Raw genomic sequence first — 24,608 nt, 5'->3', positions numbered from 1 at the left:
GTGATGAGGTGCATTGTATACTATAGGTTGCAGTGAATACATAAAACTGGCGAATTTGGGGTACTGTTCAACCACGTGTTGTGTGGAAAGAGCCTTTACACTCCCCACGTGTAGAATTCGAGCGGGATAAGGTGGCCGAAGTGCAGTGGCAAATTTTCGTCCAAAGCGCTGACGAGTTCATTCGTTTGTTCTGAAGGGGAGGCCGACAGTGTTTGGCACCTTTCGGTCTATCGCCGATGACAGGATCGCGGCGCACACCCTGCAAACTTTCTCAAACGATTTTACAGAAACTATTCGGTAAAAAATTTATTTTTGCGTTTCTTATAAGTTTATATTTCAATTCATGGTGATGTGCCCATCATTTCGTTAATGGTGATAATTATTGTGGTATTTACCATTGCGCGAAATTCTAAAAAGTTTGCAATGAAACATGGGTAAGGCTACAGGTATGATTTTGCGTTTGCTGCAAATTACATAATACACTATGTGATCAAAAGTATCCGGACACCTGCCTGAAAATGACTTACAAGCTCGTGGCGCCCTCCATCGGTAATGCTGGAATTCAATATGGTGGTGGCCCACTCTTAGCCTTGATGACAGCTTCCACTCTCGCTGGCATACGTTCAGTCAGGTGCTGGAAGGTTTCTTCGGGAATGGCAGCCCTTTCTTCACAGAGTGCTACACAGAGGAGAGATATCGATGCTGGTCGGTGAGGCCTGGTGCAAAGTCGGCGTTCCGAAACATCCCGAAGGTGCTCTATATGATTCAGGTCAGGAATCTGTGGAGGCCAGTCCATTACAGGGATGATATTATCATGTAACCTCTCTGTCACAAACCGTGCATTTTGAACAGGTGCTCGATCGTGTTGAAAGATGCAATCGCCATGATAGTGCCATGCAAAACAAGTGGTGAAAGCCCTCTCCATGAAAAACAGAACCACATCATAACACCTCCGTCTCTGAATTTTACTGTTGGCCCTACACACGCTGACAGATGACGTTAACCAGGCATTCGCCATATGCACACCCTGCCATTGGATTGCCACACTGTGTACCGTGATTCGTCACTCCATACAACGTTTTTCCACTGTTCAGTCTTCCAATGTTTACGCTCCTTACACCAAGCAAGGCGTTGTTTGCCATTTACCAACATAATGTGTGGCTTATGATCAGCCGCCCGATCATGAGATCCAAGTTTTCTCACCTCCCACCTAACTGTCATAGTACTCGCAGTGGATCCTGATGCAGTTTGAAATTCCTGTGTGATGATCTGGATGAATGTCTGCCTATTACACATTACGACCCTCTTCAACTGTCAGTGGTCTCTATCAGCCGACAGACGAGGTCGGCCTGTACGCTTTTGTGCTGTACGTATCCCTTCATGTTTCCACTTCACAATCACATTGGAAACAGTGGACCTAGGGATGTTTAGGCGTGTGGAAATCTCGCGTACAGACGTATGACACAAGTGATACCCAATCACGTGACCACGCTCGAAGTGCGTGAGTTCTGTGGAGCACCCTATTCTGCTCTCTCACGATGTGTAATGACTACTGATGTCGCTGCTGTGGAGTACCTGCCAGTAAGTGGCAGCAAAATTCACGTAATATGTAAAACGTATGTTATGGGGGTGTCCGGATACTTTTCATGACGTAGTGTAAGTTGCTGCGTATGAAATATAGCTAAGATATTGAATTTTTTCTTAGACGTGGGTGTAGGTTTCTGTGTCACAAATCTCAAAAAAATTTATCAGATGTAGCACACTCATTTTCGATTTCGCCGTGTCAGCGATAAAGCCAGAATGAAATATCCACAACATTCATAACATTTCGTAAACGGTGTGAGATATTGAAATGAGATTTTGACAAATGATAGCATACAAAGAGGAGGGTTTACCATATGGTTTTACCCAACACTTCATTATCTACCGTGTTATTCCACTAACTACAGATTTTTTTGATGAGAGAATGTAATTTTTTGGGACTATCGATAGCTGGTGAAATGGAAAACGCTACAGGTTTTGGAACAACGTATGTGAAGGCATTACACGATTATTTTTTATGGGGGTGTGCTTTTTTAATAAGCAACTGATCTTATATTTCATCAGTTGCTCACTCAGTAAACCACTGTTTCAGAGTTCTCCCACAACTGCGCCTTCACAACATGTTAGAGAGGCCACACTGTGTAAACTCTGCAAAAGAAGCAAATTGTAACATGGCAACAAGAGAAATGTGTAGGTTTTACTCAAAATTATCCATTCATGACGCTTTTCTGAAAGCTGCAAATGGTTAACAAGCCAAGCGAAAATAAATCGCAGCATTTTCAGTGGAATTCTTTTTAGATACTAATCAAAGCAGAGGTGACAAACCTTTTTGAGTGGTCACCATGCAAGTTTGCGCGTGGAGGGGCTCCACTTAATATTTACAAAAATGTGGGTGAAGACTTTAGTTTACAGCTACATTTCCCCTCCAGCACTCGGCATTTCCCCTACAATGCCTGCCAATAACCCTCACCACTACCACTCTCCCCACGTGTGCCCTTCTGACTGTGCTCCTACTGGCCAAGGTATTCTGTGCGGACTCTAACGGTGTAGTTTGGATTCACCAGCACCTTTATTCCATGTCCATCCTTCTTTAAAGAGAATGCACCCAGAGGTACTGTTAGATGTACAGTGACATCTGCCCATTATCTAGACATCTTAGTACAGTGCGTGAGTGAAACTTTGTGGAAACAACAGTTTCGTGCAAGATGGCTAATGATAAAATTAACAGTGTGCATTTGTCACTTGTCTGACCTTTTCTGCTGACATCCCATTCCTATTCTACTACTTACTGAAACAGTACAGGACAGGGTATTTATACAAGGACTCTTCATCAGACTGAAGGAAAGTAGTGGCTACTAATTTTATTAAGATCAAGTGAAAAATGGTTTGGCCTGGAAGGAGCGTCTATGCAGTCAGGAGACGCGCTGAGATACTGAGATGGAGTAACCTGTTGTGATGGTCCAAACAACGTTTTCGACTGCTTGCAGGCTCATCACCATCAGGTCAGCCTCTTTCCACTTCCATGCTATGTATTCATGAAACAGCTATAGCGTTCAGCCTCACCTTGAATTTCCAGATGGGTCTTGAATTTATTTCCTTCGTATTACTCAATCACATTCATAATATTTAACAACAGTAATAATGGTGTCGTTTTTATTCCATACATTTCCACATCCTACCAGTTGAAGTTTAAGATGACAAGACTAAGGTAATAACTGCTTCTTTAACATTGCACTGCAAACGAAGGAACGTAGCAAGACATACACTGAAGCTTCAAAGAAACTGGTATAAGCGTGCTTATTCAAAGACAGAGACATGGAAACAGGCAGAATACGGCGCTGCGGTCGGCAACGCCTATATGACACAAGTGTCTAGCGCAGTTATTAGAACGGTTTCTGCTGCTACAATGGCACGTTATCAAGATTTAAGTGAGTTTGAGCGTGCTGTTATAGTAGGCGCACGAGCGATGGGACACGTCTCCGAGGTAGCGATAAAGTTGGGATTTCCCCCTTCGACCATTTCACGAGTTTAAGGTGAATATCAGGAATCTGGTAAAACATCAAATTTCCGACATCGCTGCGGCCGGAAGGAGATGAGATCCTGCAAGAACGGGACCAACAATGACTGAAGAAAATCGTTCAACGTGACAGCAGTGCAGCCCATATGCAAATTGCTGCAGATTTCAATGCTGGAGCATGAACAATTGTCAGCGTGCGAACCATTCAACGAAACATCATCCATATGGGCTTTTGGAGCCGAAGGTCCACTCATGTACCCTTGATGACAGCACGATACAAAGCTTTCCACCTCGCCTGCGCCCGTCAACACAGACATTGGACTGATGATGACTGGAAACATGTTGCCTGGTCGGACGAGTCTCGTTTCAAATTGTATGAGTGGATGGACGTGTACAGTATGTTGACAACCTCATGAAACCATGGGCCCTGCATTTCAGAAGGGGACTGTTCAAGCTGGTGGAGGCTATGTAATGGTGTTGGGAGTGTATAGTTGGAGTGTTGTGAGACCCCTGATACATCTAGATACGACTGTGACAGGTAACACGTACGTAAGCATCCTGTCTGATCACCTGCGTCCATTCATGTCCATTGTGCATTCCGATGGACTTGGGCAATTCCAGCAGGACAATGCGACACCCAAACGTCCAGAACTGCTGTAGAGTAGTTCCATGAACACTCTTCAGGGTTTAAATACTTCCGCTGGTCACCAAGCTCCTCAAAATATGAACATTATTGAGCATATCTGGGACGCCTTGCAACGTGCTGTTCAGAAGAGATCTCTACCCCCTCGTACCCTTGCGGATTTATAGACAGCCCTGCAGAATTCATGGTGTCAGTTCCCTTCAGCACTACTTCAGACATTAGTCGAGTCCATGCCACGTTGTGCTGCGGCATTTCTGGGTGCTCGCGGGGGCCCTACACGATATTTGGCAGGTGTACCAGTTTCTTTGTCTCTTCAGTGTACAATTAATGTCGATTCATCATTGCCTTGGGTCAATACATTGAGGTTACAAAAGTCATGCGATACTTCCTAATATTGCGTCGCACAACGTTTTGCCCGGCATAGTGCGGTACGGTAAGTCGACACGGAATGCACTCAACAAGTCGTTAGAAGTCCTCTGCAGAAATATTGAGCCGTGCTGCCTGTATAGCTGTCTATAATTCCGAATGCGTTGCCAGTGCAGGATTTTGTGCATCAACTGATCCCTCGATTATGTCCAATAAATGTCCGATGGGATTCATGTCAGGCGATCCGGGTAGCCAAATCATTCTCTCGATCTGTCCAGTATGGTCTTCAAACTAATTACGAACAATTGTGGCCCGGTGACATGCCGCAATGACATGCATAAAAATTCGAGCGTTGGTTGGGAACGTGAAGCCCATGAATGGCTGCAAATAGTCTCCAAATACCCCAAAAGTAACAATTTCCAGTCACGTTATCGGTTCATTTGGACCAAAGGACTAAGTCCATTCCATGTAAACACTGCCCACACCATTGTGCAGCCACCTCCACCTTGCACTGTGACAACTTGAATCCATGGCTTCGTCGGATCTACGCCGCAGCTGAACCCTACCATCAGCTCATACCAACTTACGAGGTCAGTGTTTTATAGTCGTCTAGGTGTAATATTTCTGGCTTTATAGCCATCATATTCAACTACAAGAAGCTCTTCTTAGAGGACTTAAGAAAGCAGCAGTGGGAAGATGACGTAATGTGGTGTGACGTACCGATGACAGCTGTTTTATTCGGTACGGGTATCGTGAGAAAGACCGCCTAAATTGTGGTCCTTTCCTGCGATTGGCTGTTGCGTTCGGAAGTTGCGGGCCAAAATAATAATTTTCTGTTATTAATATGACACAAACTAAAAAGCGTATTGTGGCCGAGCGGTTCTAGGCGCTACAGTCTGGTACCGCGCGACCGCTACGGTCGCAGGTTCGAATCCTACCTCGGGCATGGATGTGTGTGATGTCCTTAGGTTAGTTAGGTTTAAGTAGTTCTAAGTTCTGGGGGACTGATGACCTCAGCAGTTAAGTCCCATAGTACTCAGAGACATTTGAACCATTTTTAAAAAGCGTATTCCCTTTTAGTTCAGATTAAAGCATCTCTCAACAGCGTGCTATTATTCCGTAATTTCACAAATATTAATAGCGAGCAGAATATTAAACAACTGCTACACGAAAAGGCAGACGAAGCACTTCGATCTTCGGATTGCGCCTAGCTTGAATGGCGAGCGAAGTGGTTCGGCTGTAAAATCAGAGCTGGTTCGGCAGTGTCGAAGAACAGACATGTTCTCTGCCGCGGTCGGTGTCAGTTATGACTTAATTGACAATGCATGGTTATTTGGACATGTGATTGAGAACAGTGATAGTAATTACGGAAATACGTAGTTCATTATTTTATTGAAGATTGGAAATTATTTGTGACTCTATAGTGGTATGTAATTGTGCAGTTTCTCGTGTTCTGCTAATAAAAATCGAGTGGCGTCCCGCATAAAAAAAATTATTGAAACTTTAATTATTCATGTAATAGCACTTCTTAGCTAAGACTTTCTTTCAGGCTCAAGAGAATGAATTCACGACTTACGTGCTGTTTTTTGCGCAGGGGACAACAACTATAGAAGACTGCAGGCTGGTGAACTTAATTGGAACTTATTCAATCCTCTCAGGAAGGTGGAAGCAAATAGGTACCTCACTTGTATTGCAGTCTGAGCGCAAATAAGGTCAGTGACACGTCATCCGTGGTCATATAGAGGAGGTATGAAGGAGAGAAATTTTCGAGGGAAAGGATTTAATAATACGCATGTATATATCACCCTCTCCCTGCCTCTCTTTTTCGATTTGCCGTACATGACATCCCTTGTGGGGACAGTCGTTGCAGTCGAAGTGCGTTAGAATTATGAGGCTAGATTTTATTAGCGAGGACTGTGAATTTTTTGCCGCGAACTGTGAATTGTAGCTGACCAGCGAACTGTGTAAGCACTGTAATTCGTGTGAACTGTAAATGACCAGAGAACTGCGATAAGTAGGCTTTGAACTGTGTTTGAACTTTAGTTGAACTACAATATCTGATGCTGTAAAATCCAATTTTCTGTTATAATGAAAGTAGTATCGGTATAAAGCAGGAAACGGAAGTGCTACGAGAACAAAAGTTAATGTGTGTGCGGTCCATGGGATTACGTTATAAACCATCACTTCAAGATTCTTCATGCCACGAGGAGGTTCAGAGCAGCGTGACACAGCCACAGACAACAGGCGCGGCGGCAGTACAGTGCGCGTAGTCTGACACGACGTCACTAGTACGCAGTTACTGAGTTGAATAGCTCTTCAGACTCACAAAAAAGGTCATTTACACTATAAAGCTTCCTTGGCGCACGTCCAATGTTACTTCTGTTTCTGTGGAACATTCGCCGTCCAGTATAACATACTGTGTTCTGTTAGTAAAATATTCCTCGAGCCCGTCAGATAAGTGCTAAGGTACTCCGTATGATCGTGTCTTTGTTACTACTGGACGATGAGGTACACTGCCGAACGCCTTACGAAAACTTAGGAAGACGGAATTTACCTGTTCACCTTGTCTACTAGTAGTCAGATGTCTTGCTAAAAATATAGCAACCTGTGTTTCACACGAGTGGTTTTTCTGAATCCTTCCTGATTCTTTGAGGAAAGTTTATTTCTTCCAGGAATATATATTTTGACACTAGGATACGCTCTATGATCTTGCAACGACGGACGTCAGCGGTGTTGGTCTACAATTGTGTGTTTACGATCTACTCGTAAGGGAGTGACCTGCACTTTTTTCCAGTCACATGGGGCTTTTCACAATAGCACACTCCTTTACCGGCCGCCATATTCTTTTTATTGTTGCTCTTGATCAAGGGTATCGCTTTAACACCATCTTCTGATCAGATCTGTGGTACGGAGAGCTAATATTAAAAGGATGGAACTAACTTTTATATAAACAATGTTTAGAATAATTGTGGTGATACATAAGTTGCTGACATACCTTGTGGGTACATTGCATCCAGTCAGAGTTAAAACATCACATTCAACATCAAAAGCTAAGCTGGCTCTGTTCGGCCACCGCGTGAAGTGGAAGGTGTATAGCAAACACAATTTCCAACACTGATTTTTATTGCGAAGCAATTATCCCCTTCTTTAAATTTTCTAATTACAGCATAAATACACAACATTTTGAAATCGTTTTGCAGTGAACATTACTGTGCGTCGGAAGAGACACAACTTGAATGACATGACGCTACATTCACAATATCAATGTGGAAAGAACAAAAGACTACAGTTTTTACAGGTGCAAAAGAAACATACGACTGCAATATTAATACGCAACCGTAGTTGCCGGTGTTACATGTATGGAGGTAAATGGAGCTTTTCAGGGCGAGAGAGAGGAAAGAAACCTTATATACGATATCCTAAATATAGAATCACATAAAAAGTAATGATAACGGTAATAACATAAATAACAGTAGAAACCAATGGCAGTTAAAAAGCTGATGACAGTAATGACAGTGGACAATATTGACGGTGACAGTACATATATGACAGGCCTGTAAGTATTTTCTAAAGACACATTCTTGTATGAATTTAATATTGCCCACTGTCATTACATAGATAGCCCAGCAGCGCAGACAGTGGAGCCCATTAACCAAACTTTTTAAGAGAAGGTACTCTGGGAAACTGTGTTACTTCTTATTTTGTCCTGGTGGCGGCAGATGTACTCTTTTTGAGAGTGTAACCAGTCAGGCAGAGATTAGCGACCATAACGTAATACAATAACAATGGCCACCAAAAGCAGAAAGATCACCAAGGAAGCCAGGATAGTAACTGTATTTGGTCACACTGCCACAGAGTCGTTAGCTTAGTTCATGCCTGTCAAACGAAGAACAGTTGTGGTTAAGGTTCGCATCGTAAGCCCAAGAGAATGTGGAATGCTTTAATAATATTACTATGCAGAAAGTAAAAGCAAAATTAAAGTACACAAATTATCTCGGCTAGAAGAACGGCCAGAAAGAAGGGAGCTAATTACTAAGTGATAATTTACCGGAAAAAATAAGATATCCATTACAATTCTAGAACATACTTTCTTTGTTGGTTTCTTGTCAGACAACTAGCTGGAAAAAGAATTAGATAATTCAAATGTAAATCTGAATAGTAAGTTTAAAATAAAGCTGGATGCATTTCTTAACTAACTATCATATAAAAAAAATTACCGTTTGTGTGAAACCATGGTGCATGCAAGAAGGGCAGGGCGTTTCACATATGACACAAACACTGTGCCCAGCTTAGTACATATTCCAGTTCTGGGGAGCGGAGCTCCTACCGTCGCTTACGTTGCGCCCGGATAATCGGACTCTGGCGGATGGGGTATCTGTTTTAGCCAGACTAAGACGTGTTAGGAAAACGGCTCTGAGCACTATGGGACAACATCTGAGGTCATCAGTCCCCTAGATTTAGAACTACTTAAACCTAACTAACCGAAGGACATCACACAGATCCATGCTCAATGCAGGATTCGAACCTGCGACCGTAGCAGCAGTGCGGTTCCGGACTGAAGCGACTTCGAAAAGAAGCCCTACAAAACGGTCGCACGAAACAGCATCTTAGACTAGGTATTAAAAGATTTTGATAAATCGACTGTTCAGTATTTAATACCACCCATATTACATAGTTTCCATTATTAAGCAATTTAAATTGGCATTATCGGCAAGAGATGATGAATGCTTCATGTTGTTGTTGTTGTTGTTGTCTTCAGTCCTGAGACTGGTTTGATGCAGCTCTCCATGCTACTCTATCCTGTGCAAGCTTCTTCATCTCCCAGTACTTACTGCAATCTACATCTTCTGACTCTGCTTAGTGTATTCATCTCTTGGTCTCCCTCTACGATTTTTACCCTCCACGCTGCCCTCCAATGCTAAATTTGTGATCCTTGATGCCTCAGAACATGTCCTACCAACCGGTCCATTCTTCTTGTCAAGTTGTGCCACAAACTCCTCTTCTCCCCAATTCTATTCAATACCTCCTCATTAGTTATGTGATCTACCCATCTAATCTTCAGCATTCTTCTGTAGCACCACATTTCGAAAGCTTCTATTCTCTTCTTGTCCAAACTATTTATCGTCCATGTTTCACTTCCATACATGGCTACATTCCATACAAATACTTTCAGAAACGACTTCCTGACACTTAAATCTATACTCGATGTTAACAAATTTCTCTTCTTCAGAAACGCTTTCCTTGCCACTGTCAGTCTAAATTTTATTTCCTCTCTACTTCGACCATCATCAGTTATTTTGCTCCCCAAATAGCAAAACTCCTTCACTACTTTAAGTGTCTCATTTCCTAATCTAATTCCCTCAGCATCACCCAACTTAATTCGACTACATTCCATCATCCTCGTTTTGCTTTTGTTGATGTTCATCTTATACCCTCCTCTCAAGACACTGTCCAATCCGTTCAACTGCTCTTCCAAGTCTTTTGCTGTCTCTGACTGAATTACAATGTCATCGGCGAACCTCAACGTTTTTATTTCTTCTCCATGGACTTTAATACCTACTCCGAATTTTTCTTTTGCTTCCTTTACTACTTGCTCAATATACAGATTGAATAACATCGGGGAGAGGCTACACCCTTGTCTCACTCCTTTCCCAACCACTGCTTCCCTTTCATGCCCCTCGACTCTTATAACTGCCATCTGGTTTCTGTATAAATTGTAAATAGCCTTTTGCTCCCTGTATTTTACCCCTGCCACCTTCAGAATTTGAAAGAGAGTATTCCAGTCAACAATGTCAAAAGCTTTCTCTAAGTCTACAAATGCTAGAAATGTAGGTTTGCCTTTCCTTAATCTATTTTCTAAGATAAGTCGTAGGGTCAGTATTGCGTCACGTGTTCCAACATTTCTGCGGAATCCAAACTGATCTTCGCCGAGGTCGGCTTCTACCAGTTTTTCCATGCGTCTGTAAAGAATACCCGTTAGTATTTTGCAGCTGTGACTTATTAAACTGATAGTTCGGTAATTTTCACATCTTTCAACACCTACTTTCTTTGGGATTGGAATTATTATATTCTTCTTGAAGTCTGAGGGTATTTCGCCTGTCTCATACACCTTGCTCACCAGATGGTAGAGTTTTGTCAGGACTGGCTCTCCCAAGGCCGTCAGTAGTTCCAATGGAATGTTGTCTACTCCTGGGGCCTTGTTTCGACTCAGGTCTTTCAGTGCTCTGTCAAACTGATTGTAGCTTGATGTGGTGGCCTGCATGAATCTTGAAAACTAGACGATTGCTGCTCACAAATTTATACAGTGTAAATTCGTTGGGTAAATAGAACGAACTACGCGAACAAAGCTAGCAGGGCATGGGGTCAGAGACCGAACAAAGAGAAGTAAGATGGTAGAGCAGGGCGGGCAGATATCAACTACGAGAACAAATCTGAAATTGTAAGTAGAAGAAAAATTCATAAAATGAAGATTTTTTGGGTAAATACCACAATAAAATACAAAATTATTATTGAAATATTTATTCTTTAGCTAAATGGAGTTCACAAAAGTTACTTGTTCGATGTAAAAACTGTGCTGCACTTTGCACGTTTGAATTACATCTATTTATCAGATCATCTAAATACAGATCATGTATAGCTCGCCCTGTTAGCCGTGCGGTCTAACGCACTGCTTTCCGGGCGGGAAGGTGTGCCGGTCCCCGGCACGATTCCGCCCGGCGGATTAGTGTCGAGGTCCCGTGTGCCGGCCAGTCTGCGAATGGTTTTGAAGGCGGCTTTCCGTCTGCCTCGGCGAATGCGGGCTGGTTCCCCTTATTCCGCCTCATTTACACTGTGTCGGCGATTGCTGCGCAAACACTTTCTACACGTACCGGTACGCGTACACCATAATTACTCTACCACGCAAACATTGGGGTTACACTCGTCTGGTGTGAGACGTTCTGGGTGGGGGGGGGGGGGGGGGGGTCCACTAGGAGCCGAACCGCACAATAACCCTGTGTTCGGTGTGGGGCGGTAGTGGGGTGAGTGGACTGCTGTAGCCTGTTGTGTACCACTGAGGGCTACGGCGGGAACGAAGCCTCTCCGTCGTTTCTAGGTCCCCAGTTCCATACCATACAATAGATCATTCATAATGTTACAGTAAACATGGAAAATACCGATATAACTGAATCGATATTACAAGATTTTTAATCTTGGGTAAGTTTTGCAGCGACATTAAAAAGAAAAACTTTGGCCATTACAACAGAATGCTCAGGAATCGTAATAAGCAAGAACACAAAGAGCACAAACTCTGGAATTAGTCCTCCGGTCCAGTCACATTTTAAAAAAATATTCCACATCTCCCCTCAAGTTTTTTGCTTGAAAAGTTACAAAAATAAATCTCTAGCGCTTATCAACCTCTCTCCATCGAAATCATTTTTGTAAAATTTTACTATTTCATCAATGTCCAAGAATAAATTTCTCCAAAAACTTGAAAAATTTCTCAGAATCATTGCCCAATCGACTCTTGAGAAATGCAAACAATTGATCAGAAACTTCAAAAAGGTCTTCACGCTTTTGAATTTAACATTTTCGTTATTACCTTGATCGAGAAAATTTGGTGTGCTGACATGGAATCAGTGCTTAATTTCTAAAATTTTATGTGCCGGAACGAATGTCTCCCCCCGCCATTAAAATTATAAATTGCGATTTTTTGAAATTTGTGATTAAACTTACTATGAGAAACGATTTGTTACAAAATATTGTTCTGGAATTCAGGATTTTAAAATATAATTTCTTATAATCAAAACAATAAAACAACAAGATCTAAAGTAAACAACACTCTGTTCCCATAGCAGTGACACTTTGCTCACTAATTCTGCTCGATACATATTGGCACAAGTCGGTAGTTTTGGTTAGTTTCCTGTTCCATGGATCATTTTGCAGGATAAATCGTAGTCATGTAGAACGAGTAATTTTACATGGTAGAATAATTCGTAAATACAGCAACATGCTGAACATTTATAAGTTTTTTAATGTACAAATGTGAGTTAATAATTACCATAGACCGCGTTTTACATATTACAACATTCTATGGAACAGTGTTTTAGAAAGAACGTGGTTGGAAAGCCTACGAGAAATTCGTAAGATTTGTTTCTATGTTGCTTAGGTGGTAGTGGTGGTGGTGGTGGTTAGTGTTTAACGTCCCGTCAACAACGAGGTCATTAGAGACGGAGCGCATGCTCGGGTTAGGGAAGGATTGGGAAGGAAATCGGCCGTGCCCTTTCAAAGGAACCGTCCCGGCATTTGCCTGAAACGATTTAGGGAAATCACGGAAAACCTAAATCAGGATGGCTGGAGACGGGATTGAACCGTCGTCCTCCCGAATGCGAGTCCAGTGTGCTAACCACTGCGCCACCTCGCTCAGTATATGTTGCTTAGGATTAACTATGTTAAATACGGTGATATCATCCCTAAGCAGTATAGTATGCCAGTTTTTCTTGAGGTCTGAGCCCACATTGCAGCTCGGAACTTGTCGATAGAGTTCGGAAGTTCTCGTGACAATTGGTACTGCTGCCATCTACACTTAACTGAACCTTTTGAGCAGGCTTCCACCTCTGCTCACTAAATAAGTGCCGAATCAGGAAGTAATGCAGGTTGTCATTGTCCTAAATTAGTGTTGGGAGACGCGCAGCTAAAGATGTGGACCGATGGAATTTTTGAAAATGTAAATTGCATATCGCCCTTTGCTATACAATTAGACGAAAGTCTCAGACTTCTTCGAATGACTGCAGTTTCAGGTTGTACGATAAAAGAAAAAAAGACACTGAAAATCAGTAATAAAGTCACACCACTGGCGGATCGGTGCCACGTCGAGCCTTTCCACAAAAGGTTGAAAAATATTACTGGTAGTTAACGATTATTAACATAAATACGTAAACTGGTATTAAAATAAAGCATTCGAACACATTTTAAATGAGAATTAGCTTAATGTATTGGAAATTATTCGGAGCTATAAGGAACGATGCTTACATGAGAAGATCAGGATGGTAGAAGACAAAAGCAAACAGCCATGCACCTCCTAGCTGCCCTCGGAAAAAGTGAAAGCCGCGCCATAGTATATTTGTATAGACATTACAAATGTTGATATGTGGTATTTTTGGGCCTGAATTGTTACACAAGATTTTAGAGACAAAATGTATTTTTTAGTAAAGGGGGTCTTGCAATACCCTTTGACTGATCACAAAACAATTATTAGCTTTTTTGTGAGTAGTCATTCAGCTCGTAGAAAAGACATGATTGACTGACAGTTCATACAGTAAACAGTTTAATTTCGATACGGGTGTTTAAGTTATTAAGAATAAAACTGAACGAAAAGTCCAATAGTCCAGGCCAGCTGTATTTATTCAAGTCAATTACAGACCCGCAGAACCAGTTTCGCAACTTCGCATCTTCTAGTGTGTATAAATATGGTGTGGGGAGTAGTTACAGAACGTCACAGAGTAACTGTTGGCTAGGCAAAGTTCTCAACCCCACTCAACTGATAAAAAACCACCATCAGTTGATAAAAAAAACATCATCTATGAAGAATGTCATGTCTGTGTTAAAACCACGAACTGTCATAACTTTAATCATTAAAACATGTTCCAGTCGGCTAATGTCAAGCAAAAGACAATGCCCCTCATGGAGAAGAAAAAATTAATAAACACATTTTTACAACTTTGAAGAGAACAATCCCATAAATGAATGATCCATTAGTTATCAAGTTCCTGGCACTGATTTGTCGATAGGTGTGCATCAGAATGACATGTGAGCGCCACTGTTTTTCTGTGGGTGAGCGTAGAGTTCAGACTCTTGTTGATTTACGTACACGACGTAATGCAGGCCGCAAGTCCAGTGGAGGAATGACTTCAGATGCAGGATAGTAGGCCGGCCGGTACAATTCCTCCAGTACGGCCCGCAGTGTATGTACACAGCCCTCCTCACCCCAGTGTCCGCTCACACACGGGAAACAGTGCCGAAGCTCCGGGATCCATGAAACATTTTTCATCATGGTATCAGTCATTTGAAAAAGGTGCACTACATTGGTGCATACAGTTATCTATTGTATACATACATATACAATAGTTAAGGACTGGGTTTCTTTCTTCATAAAGACAGATAAAAGCATAATTTTTGAATGTTCGTATGCGCATCTGATTTTAGTTAACCGGAGAGATTTGGACACTGCCCAGTGCATAAATATAGTTTGAATTCAGATGGAGCTGAAAGTTCTTTTTTTCGTGATGGTACAATACTTATCTACAAAGATCGAAAATCAATAATTCCACACGGATATTATAATTTCCATGTTTTCTTTACTTATAAGGTTTCAGCATGTGCATTTGAGTGTTCAAAATTAGCTTTGCAGCACCGTTCGGCGACAGTCACGTTTTACTGTTGGCGCGCCTGTGGCTTTGTTCAGACGTGACCACTCAACGCAGAGCACTGTGCTTATGTGATGTGAAGTTTTCACAGCGAAGATTGGTGTTGGGAGTTCCTCGAATCCACCGACACACCATCGGTAACACACCATTTTGGAGGCAGTTCCTTTAGCAAACCTCTCCTCCCCCCCCCCCCCCCATAGTTATCATAATTACGCACAAATTCTCTACACACACGACTGGTCTCTTTTTTTTTTCACTTCATTGTAACAAAAATTTAGTTACCTTCGTACAAGGTTTCATATTTACTATGGAATTTTTTATTTAAAGATTCTCTGTCCAAGTCATTTTATCAACTAATTTTTCTTTTTTTCGGCTAGCCAATCACACACTTTTACAATTTTCACTTAGCTTATATCAGCCTTTAAAACATGTTTTAGAATCTGAGTGTATCATTCATATATTATGAACTTAATATTGCGTTTACTTTTATACACATAAACGTTAAGTAAGAGAAAAGTAACTTTAACACATCAATATCTAAATTTCGTGAGTGCATAGCATGAAGTACTTAGTTACGAATTTCCCATTAGTAGCATACTGCCATTCATGTTGCTTGGTAATATTTTGTGTAAGTGTAATACTGATGTTTACTTTGAGGACAGGTTAGAACACTGTGCATTTGCCTGTGATCGTGTTGTGTTCAGGTGGGTCATAGCACACAGTGCTATGTACCTGTATAAATGGTTTTTTTTTCATTTACAGGACACTATTCTCTGGAATTTAACTATTCGCTCAGTTTTTTAGATTTATGACCATCTTTCACTCTTGTAAGAAAATGAAACACCTTCAGCCGTCGTTATGATCTTATATATTGTGTAGCTACCAGTTTCGGCGCTTCAATGCGCCATCAGGCCTTAGTTTATGCTGCGTAAACCAGTTCTGTTGGCCACTGATGCATCGTATATATGGATCGTGATAACATCTTCAGCATAAACTAAGGCCTGAAGATGGCGCATTGAAGCGCCGAAACTGGTAGATACACAATAAATAAGATCATAAGGACAGCTGTAGGCGTTTCATTTCCACGGCCGTGGTCTCGTCACAGAATTAAGAAGGCAATCAGTATAGTGGGTATTCAGCAATGCGTAGGTCTATAAGGGAATTGGTGCTGCCACGCATATTCTTCAAATTAATACGTGTGTACGTATACAACCGGATAAATACAATTTCAGCTAGTGTAGCTCTTGTAACACCGGTACATATTAGGCCTGTTCAAAAAATTCCGGAACATTCGTAATTTCCCGCCAAAGGTGTGTTGGCGCTAAATGCGGTTGGCAATTGGCATCCCTGCACACGCCTGTGTTTAATGTGGAACTGCCGGAAGTTTCGTCGTTGTATGTCTGTTATTGTACAGTGCGGTACTGAGTAGAACGTTGTGCCGCACAGTTTGCGAATTTCGAGATGGCACAGTTATAGGAGCAACGCATTTGCATTAAACTTTGCTTGAAAGTCAAGAAAACCTTTGCAGACACACCAAATGATGCAGGAAGCCTACGGTGATGAATGCGTACTCGGTGTTACGAATGGCTCACACAATTTAAAAATGGCCGGACGGATGTTATAAATGTCTCTCGTTCAGGAAGCTCTTTGACATCTACCGACGACGCTCACGTCAGGACTCCGGAACGTCAACGAAACTGTGCGTGTCAGTCGAAGACTGTCCGAGAGATAGCAGAAGAATGTAACATTTCAGTTGAATCATGTCACGAAATCTTAACACAGCATCGTGGAATGCATCATGTTGGCGCCAGGTCCGTCCCACGGCTTATGAGTCAAGACCGGAAAGACGTTCGCCTCGCAAGCTTTGCAGAGCTTTTGTATCGCGCAAATGAGGACGAGATGTTCCTTAAGAAAATCATAACTGGTAATGAGACGTTGATCTAAGATCACGATGTGGAGACCGAGGTTCAGTCTTCACAATTGGTGGGGAAAGTTTCTCTAAGACCATAAAAAAGCTCCTCAGGTCATGAACCATGGACCTTGCCGTTGGTGGGGAGGCTTGCGTGCCTCAGCGATACAGATGGCCGTACCGTAGGTGCAACCACAACGGAGGGGTATCTGTTGAGAGGCCAGACAAACATGTGGTTCCTGAAGAGGGGCAGCAGCCTTTTCAGTAGTTGCAGGGGCAACAGTCTGGATGATTGACTGATCTGGCCTTGTAACATTAACCAAAACGGCCTTGCTGTGCTGGTACTGCGAACGGCTGAAAGCAAGGGGAAACAACAGCCGTAATTTTTCCCGAGGGCATGCAGCTTTACTGTATGATTAAATGATGATGGCGTCCTCTTGGGTAAAATACTCCGGAGGTAAAATAGTCCCCCATTCGGATCTCCGGGCGGGGAATACTCAAGGGGACGTCGTTATCAGGAGAAAGAAAACTGGCGTTCTACGGATCGGAGCGTGGAATGTCAGATCCCTTAATCGGGCAGGTAGGTTGGAAAATTTAAAAAGGGAAATGGATAGGTTAAAGTTAGATATAGTGGGAATTAGTGAAGTTCAGTGGCAGGAGGAACAAGACTTTTGGTCAGGTGATTACAGGGTTACAAATACAAAATCAAGTAGGGGTTATGCAGGAGTAGGTTTAATAATGAATAAAAAATAGGAGTGCGGGTTAGCTACTACAAACACCATAGTGAACGCATTATTGTGGCCAAGATAGACACAAAGCCCATGCCTACTACAGTAGTACAAGTTTATATGCCAACTAGCTCTGCAGATGATGAAGAAATTGATGAAATGTATGACGAGATAAAAGAAATTATTCAGGTAGTGAAGGGAAACGAAAATTTAATAGTCATGGGTGACTGGAATTCGTCAGTAGGAAAAGGGAAAGACGGAAACATAGTAGGTGAATATGGATTGGGGGGAAGAAATGAAAGAGGAAGCCGCCTTGTAGAATTTTGCACAGAGCATAACTTAGTCATAGCTAACACTTGGTTCAAGAATCATAAAAGAAGGTCGTATACCTGGAAGAATCCTGGAGATACTAAAAAGTATCAGATAGATTATATAATGGTAAGACAAAGATTTAGGAATCAGGTTTTAAATTGTAAGACATTTCCAGGGGCAGATGTGGATTCTGACCACAATCTATTGGTTATGAACTATAGATTGAAACTGAAGAAACTGCAAAAAGGTGGGAATTTAAGGAGATGGGACCTGGATAAACTGAAAGAACCAGAGGTTGTACGGAGTTTCAGGGAGAGCATAAGGGAACGATTGACAGGAATGGGGGAAAGAAATACAGTAGAAGAACAATGGGTATCTCTGAGGGATGAAGTGGTGAAGGCAGCAGACGATCAAGTAGGTAAAAAGACGAGGGCTAGTAGAAATCCTTGGGTAACAGAAGAAATACTGAATTTAATTGATGAAAGGAGAAAATATAAAAATGCAGTGAATGAAGCAGGCAAAAAGGAATACAAACGTCTCAAAAATGAGATCGACAGGAAGTGCAAAATGGCTAAGCAGGGATGGCTAGAGGACAAATGTAAGGATGTAGAGGCTTGTCTCACTAGGGGTAAGATAGATACTGCCTACAGGAAAATTAAAGAGACCTTTGGAGAGAAGAGAACCACTTGTATGAATATCAAGAGCTCAGATGGCAACCCAGTTCTAAGCAAAGAAGGGAAGGCAGAAAGGTGGAAGGAGTATATAAAGGGTTTATACAAGGGCGATGTACTTGAGGACAATATTATGGAAATGGAAGAGGATGTAGACGAAGATGAAATGGGAGATACGATACTGCGTGAAGAGTTTGACAGAGCATTCAAAGACCTGTGTCGAAACAAGGCCCCGGGAGTAGACAACATTCCATTAGAACTACTGATGGCCTTGGGAGAGCCAGTCATGACAAAATTCTACCATCTGGTGAGCAAGATGTATGAGACAGGCGAAATACCCTCAGACTTCAAGAAGAATATAATAATTCCAATCCCAAAGAAAGCAGGTGTTGACAGATGTGAAAATTACCGAACTATCAGTTTAATAAGTCACAGCTGCAAAATACTAACGCGAATTCTTTACAGACGAATGGAAAAACTGGTAGAAGCGGACCTCGGGGAAGATCAGTTTGGATTCCGTAGAAATGTTGGAACACGTGAGGCAATACTAACCTTACGACTTACCTTAGAAGAAAGATTAAGAAAAGGCAAACCTACATTTCTAGCATTTGTAGACTTAGAGAAAGTTTTTGACAATGTTAACTGGAATACTCTCTTTTAAATTCTGAAGGTGGCAGGGGTAAAATACAGGGAGCGAAAGGCTATTTACAATTTGTACAGAAACCAGATGGCAGTTATAAGAGTCGAGGGGCATGAAAGGGAAGCAGTGGTTGGGAAAGGAGTGAGACAGGGTTGTAGCCTCTCCCCGATGTTATTCAATCTGTATATTGAGCAAGCAGTAAAGGAAACAAAAGAAAAATTCGGAGTAGGTATTAAAATTCATGGAGAAGAAGCAAAAACTTTGAGGTTTGCCGATGACATTGTAATTCTGTCAGACAGCAAAGGACTTGGATGAGCAGTTGAACGGAATCGACAGTGTCTTGAAAGGAGGATATAAGATGAACATCAACAAAAGCAAAACGAGGATAATGGAATGTAGTCAAATTAAATCGGGTGATGCTGAGGGAATTAGATTAGGAAATGAGACACTTAAAGTAGTAAAGGAGTTTTGCTATTTAGGGAGTAAAATAACTGATGATGGTCGAAGTAGAGAGGATATAAAATGTAGACTGGCAATGGCAAGGAAATCGTTTCTGAAGAAGAGAAATTTGTTAACATCGAGTATAGATTTAATTGTCAGGAAGTCGTTTCTTAAAGTATTTGTATGGAGTGTAGCCATGTATGGAAGTGAAACATGGACGATAACTAGTTTGGACAAGAAGAGAATAGAAGCTTTCGAAATGTGGTGCTACAGAAGAATGCTGAAGATAAGGTGGGTAGATCACGTAACTAATGAGGAGGTATTAAATGGGATTGGGGAGAAGAGAAGTTAGTGGCACAACTTGACTAGAAGAAGGGATCGGTTGGTAGGACATGTTCTGAGGCATCAAGGGATCACAAATTTAGCATTGGAGGGCAGCGTGGAGGGTAAAAATCGTAGAGGGAGACCAAGAGATGATTACACTAAGCAGATTCAGAAGGATGTAAGTTGCAGTAGGTACTGGGAGATGAAGAAGCTTGCACAGGATAGAGTAGCATGGAGAGCTGCATCAAACCAGTCTCTGGACTGAAGACCACAACAACAACAACAGGTCACGTCAAATGTCAGTGCCATGCTGATAGTTTTCTTTGACTTTGATGGATTAGTTCGTCATGAATTCATACCACATTAACAACTTGTTAATCGATGGTACTATTGGGACGTGTTGCGACTCCTGCGAGAAAATGTGAGGTGGAAACGGCCTGAAAAGTGACGAGATAATTCATGGCTCTAGAATCACGATAACGCACCCGCTCATTCATCCCTGTTGGTGCATGACAATCGCACAAAAAACGAAATCACTGTGCTGCTTCTGCAGATATGGCCCCTGCGGACGTTTTTTATTTACAGAGTGGAAAACCCCGTTGAAAGGCGAAGGTTTGCAACAATAGACGATATCAAAGAAAATTCGCGGACGGCGATTAGCGCGATCCAGCAAGAGGCATACCAAGACTGCTTCCGGAAGTCGAAATGGCGTTGGGAGCGGTGTATGTTGTGGAGGAGAGTGTTTCGAAGGTCATGCGCAATAAGCAAAAGGCATGCATGGAAAAATTTTGTGGACAAATTTCCGGAATCTTTGGAACAGACCTCAAATGCAAGTTGCAAATATAGTGCTCATTCCAAAACTATGTCCGAATACGTGATATTTCATATGCTTGAGTTCATTTGGCGATCAGCATGACGAAGGTGCTCATAACTGGTACTTATTTTTTATAATGTTCATTTACTGGTTTTGTGTACCTTGAAATATCTTCAGTCGTTTGTGTGAGAAAAAGCCTTGAATGTTATTGGTTCTGGGATTTTTGGGTAAATAACATACCCGGCTGTGGACTGCGTGGTGTGATATAAGGTCCTTCGTAAAGTAACGCCCATTTGCCATTTTTTTCTTTTGAGCTGTGGTTAGATTTGCGGTGGATCCTGAGTAAAACATAATTTCCTGTTTCATAATTTTACATGCTTTTGAGATTCTTGTTATGTTTCAGTTTTCTAATACGCACTTGACGAGTGAGTGCAATCAACATGGATCATACCTTTTCTTCATAGGAGTCTGCCTGTCCTGGAAATTTCAGAAGAGGATCTACCCACTGGGTGCTTTGTTTGACACTCAGCGTCAAGTCAACAGGTGTTTACTGTGTCATAAATATGAAGATGATTCACTAACTGCTCAAACAAATCAAGATTCTGCACCCAGCGAATGTGTTGATTCTGTGTATAAGTACGAACAGATCTTTGTAATTCGCAGAACACCCGTTTGCCTGGGTTTGCTTGTGAGTTAAAATATGATAGTTAAATTATTTGTATCCCGTTTTCTCGCAAAACCTCTGTCCAATTATAGCCAGTGAAATACGGTGTATTGTCCGTTGCTAATGTCTTGGGTTTTCCTACTGTGAGAATGTAATCACTTGAAATTCTTTTGATAATTACTGTAGCTTAGTGGACTTAGAAGCATATAATTTTACAAACTTGGATAAAATGTCATGAAATGAATAACATATTTGATACCTCCATTGGTAACATCAACAAATACGATATCAAGTGGTTTGCTATGCAAAATAGAGTGCACTTCAGTCATACTAGTTTTGTAGACGAATTTTGCTTTCTGACAGATGGCACAAGTATTTAGTAATCGAGGTACTTTTCGTCGCATATAGGGAAAGAAGCAAAATAGGTTAAGTTTCATAACACACTTCATAGTACCATCGTGGCTCCAGACAAGATGTGGATTCCAAATAAATTTATCTGTGCATTCAGATGGTATACATATACAGGGTGGTCCACTGATCGTGACCGGGCCAAACATCTCACAAAATAAGCGTCAAACGGAAAAACTATAAAGAACGAAACTTGTCTAGCTTGAAGTGGGAAACCAGAAGGAGCTATGGTTGGCCCAGTAGATGGCACTGCCATAGGTCAAACGTATGTCAACTGCGTTTTTTTAAAATAGGAACCCCCATTTTTTATTAAATATTCGTGTAGTACGGAAAGAAATATGAATGTTTTAGTTGGACCACTTTTTTCGCTTTGTGATAGATGGCGCTGTAATAGTCACAAACGTGAAATGTTCTACTTTAGACTGCAGAGTATGTACAGTGTCATGGAGTGTGGTATTTTCACCAGTGAGCTTACCTGAATCCGTAGCCAAACACTATATAACGTTTTTACATTGCTAGCTAAAGTTTCTTGGACTATTTGCCCCATATGTTTCACTGCAAATCAGATACAGCCAATGAGAGCTCTAAAATTGGTGTTGTGATATTTTTCGTCGTTTCATCGAACTTGGAAGTAAACGTGGTCATTTAAGGTTTAACCATCACATTAGTTAACATCTTTTGCAATATTTGTCACATATCGAGTTCACTAGAAGCTTGTATGGATGTGCCATATCTAACTGGGACCACGTCAGGACACACTCAGATGAGAGTGTAGAAATGAAGTAAAACCATTATTTTATGTAAATCACTTCTTTTACGTAGAACGCAAGTACATGGAACTTGTTGTGGCACAAGTAATTGGTACAAAATATTTTTCAGAAGTTTTAACCTTTTTCAGCATGTCTGTCTTCCCTTCTACGTACTACTATGTGTTTGAAAAAGAACTCCCTAGTTTTAATGTAGCCTAGAATCTGTACAAAGTGACATACACTACCCTAGTTTGTGGTGTTTGATTCATCAACTCTCCAAGTTTGGCTCCCCTGCAGTTGGCAGGTCTGCTTGACCTTGAGAAGGCACCAGTGCCGCTTTTTTACTCCGTTCCCTGAGTTCAATCCAGGCGATGTGTGCAGTGCAGAGCAACTCAGCAACAATGTGCATTTCACAACAGAAGGCGCAGTGTGTTATTTGGCTTGTGAAAACCGAATCAGTTATAACAGTGCAAAGTAATTTCAGATGTCAGTGTGGTGGTGAACCACCTACAGCAAAAACTATCCGTCATTGGCCAGTCTCTCAAGGAGCCAGTAGCGTTTTAAAAGCAAAATCACCAAGTATACCAAGAATTTCTGGACATGATATTGAACTGATCCATGTTTCGTGTGTTCGTTGCCCAAAGAAGTCATTGGCCAGACTTAGTCTTCGATTAGGAGTGCCTAAAGGTACTGTGTATGATGTTGTGCGTAAAAGACGTAAGTTGCATACCTACAAATTGCAGCTGTTACATGAAATAAAACCTACTGATAAAATGAAAAGATATGAGTTTTCTGTTGCCTTTCTACACAGGATTGATGATGATGTAAATTTTTTTAAAAAAATCTCTTTTTCTCATGTGGCTACATTTAATGTCAGTGGACAATTAATCGTCATAGCTGCAGAATTTGTGGGGCAGATATCCATATGAAGTTATTCAGCATCAACATGACTCTCCCAAAGTTAATGTCTGGTGTGGTTTGATGGAAGATCGTATGATTGGTCCTTTCATTTTAGTAGAAAAAACAATAAATGGGGATGTTTACTGTGACATGTTCACAGAGTAATTTTTCCCCAAATGGGCGATATTGAGGCGGAAAAGGGGCTTGTGTTTTTCCAACAAGATGGCGCCCCATCTCATTAGAGTAACCATGTGCGTGCAGATCTTGACACTCGCTTTGCAGGAAGGTGGACAGGCAGGGCTGGCCCAATACCTTGGCCACCATGAACCCCAGACTTAACCCCAATGGACTTTTTCTTTTGGGGCCACATAAAATATGTTTTGTACGGTGAAAAGATCACACACATCATTTATGGGAAAGAAGCGTCACGGCAGTTTGGATAGTTACACCTGAAATGTTGGTGAATACATGGCTAGAAGAGGAATATTGTTTTGACGTGTGCAGGGCAACAAATGGATCCCACGTTGAAATCTACTAACATCAAACAAAACTTGAAGGAATTCTCTTTCATGATATGTACTCACTGATGTAATTTTTCATTAATTTCCCCACTAAATTTATACTTAAAACTAGGGAGTTCTTTTTCAAACACCCTGTATTTATAAAACTCCATGCAAGTCAACTTGCAGTTAAACTGGCACTGAAAGATTGCTTCCACAATATCTGGTGGGAGTCGATATCTTGCATCATTCAACTGGGACATGAACGAAAATACTCTTTCCACAATGGAGCTGAGAGTGGGAATAGAAAAAAAATTCTCGCATAATTTTAGCAGTTGGCATTTGCGTTCAGAATTTTCGGTTTTCTTAAGGAAGTAAATCCACCTTTCTTCCATGAAGTGTTTAGACTCCCATTATTCCAACCACACTTAGTTTTTAAAAAGCGCTAAAGATACATATGTTCCTGGAAACAAACTTTGCCTGAAATCTTCACACCATTTTTAGTCAGGCACATGACAGCGTTTTCAATCATCAGCCAACCTGGGTTTTCAGACAGGTCATCCAATCAAATACTTAA

Source organism: Schistocerca piceifrons, chromosome 6, assembly GCF_021461385.2.
Source record: "Schistocerca piceifrons isolate TAMUIC-IGC-003096 chromosome 6, iqSchPice1.1, whole genome shotgun sequence".
Classification (NCBI taxonomy): domain Eukaryota; kingdom Metazoa; phylum Arthropoda; class Insecta; order Orthoptera; family Acrididae; genus Schistocerca; species Schistocerca piceifrons.
This window is presented reverse-complemented; position numbering follows the sequence as displayed.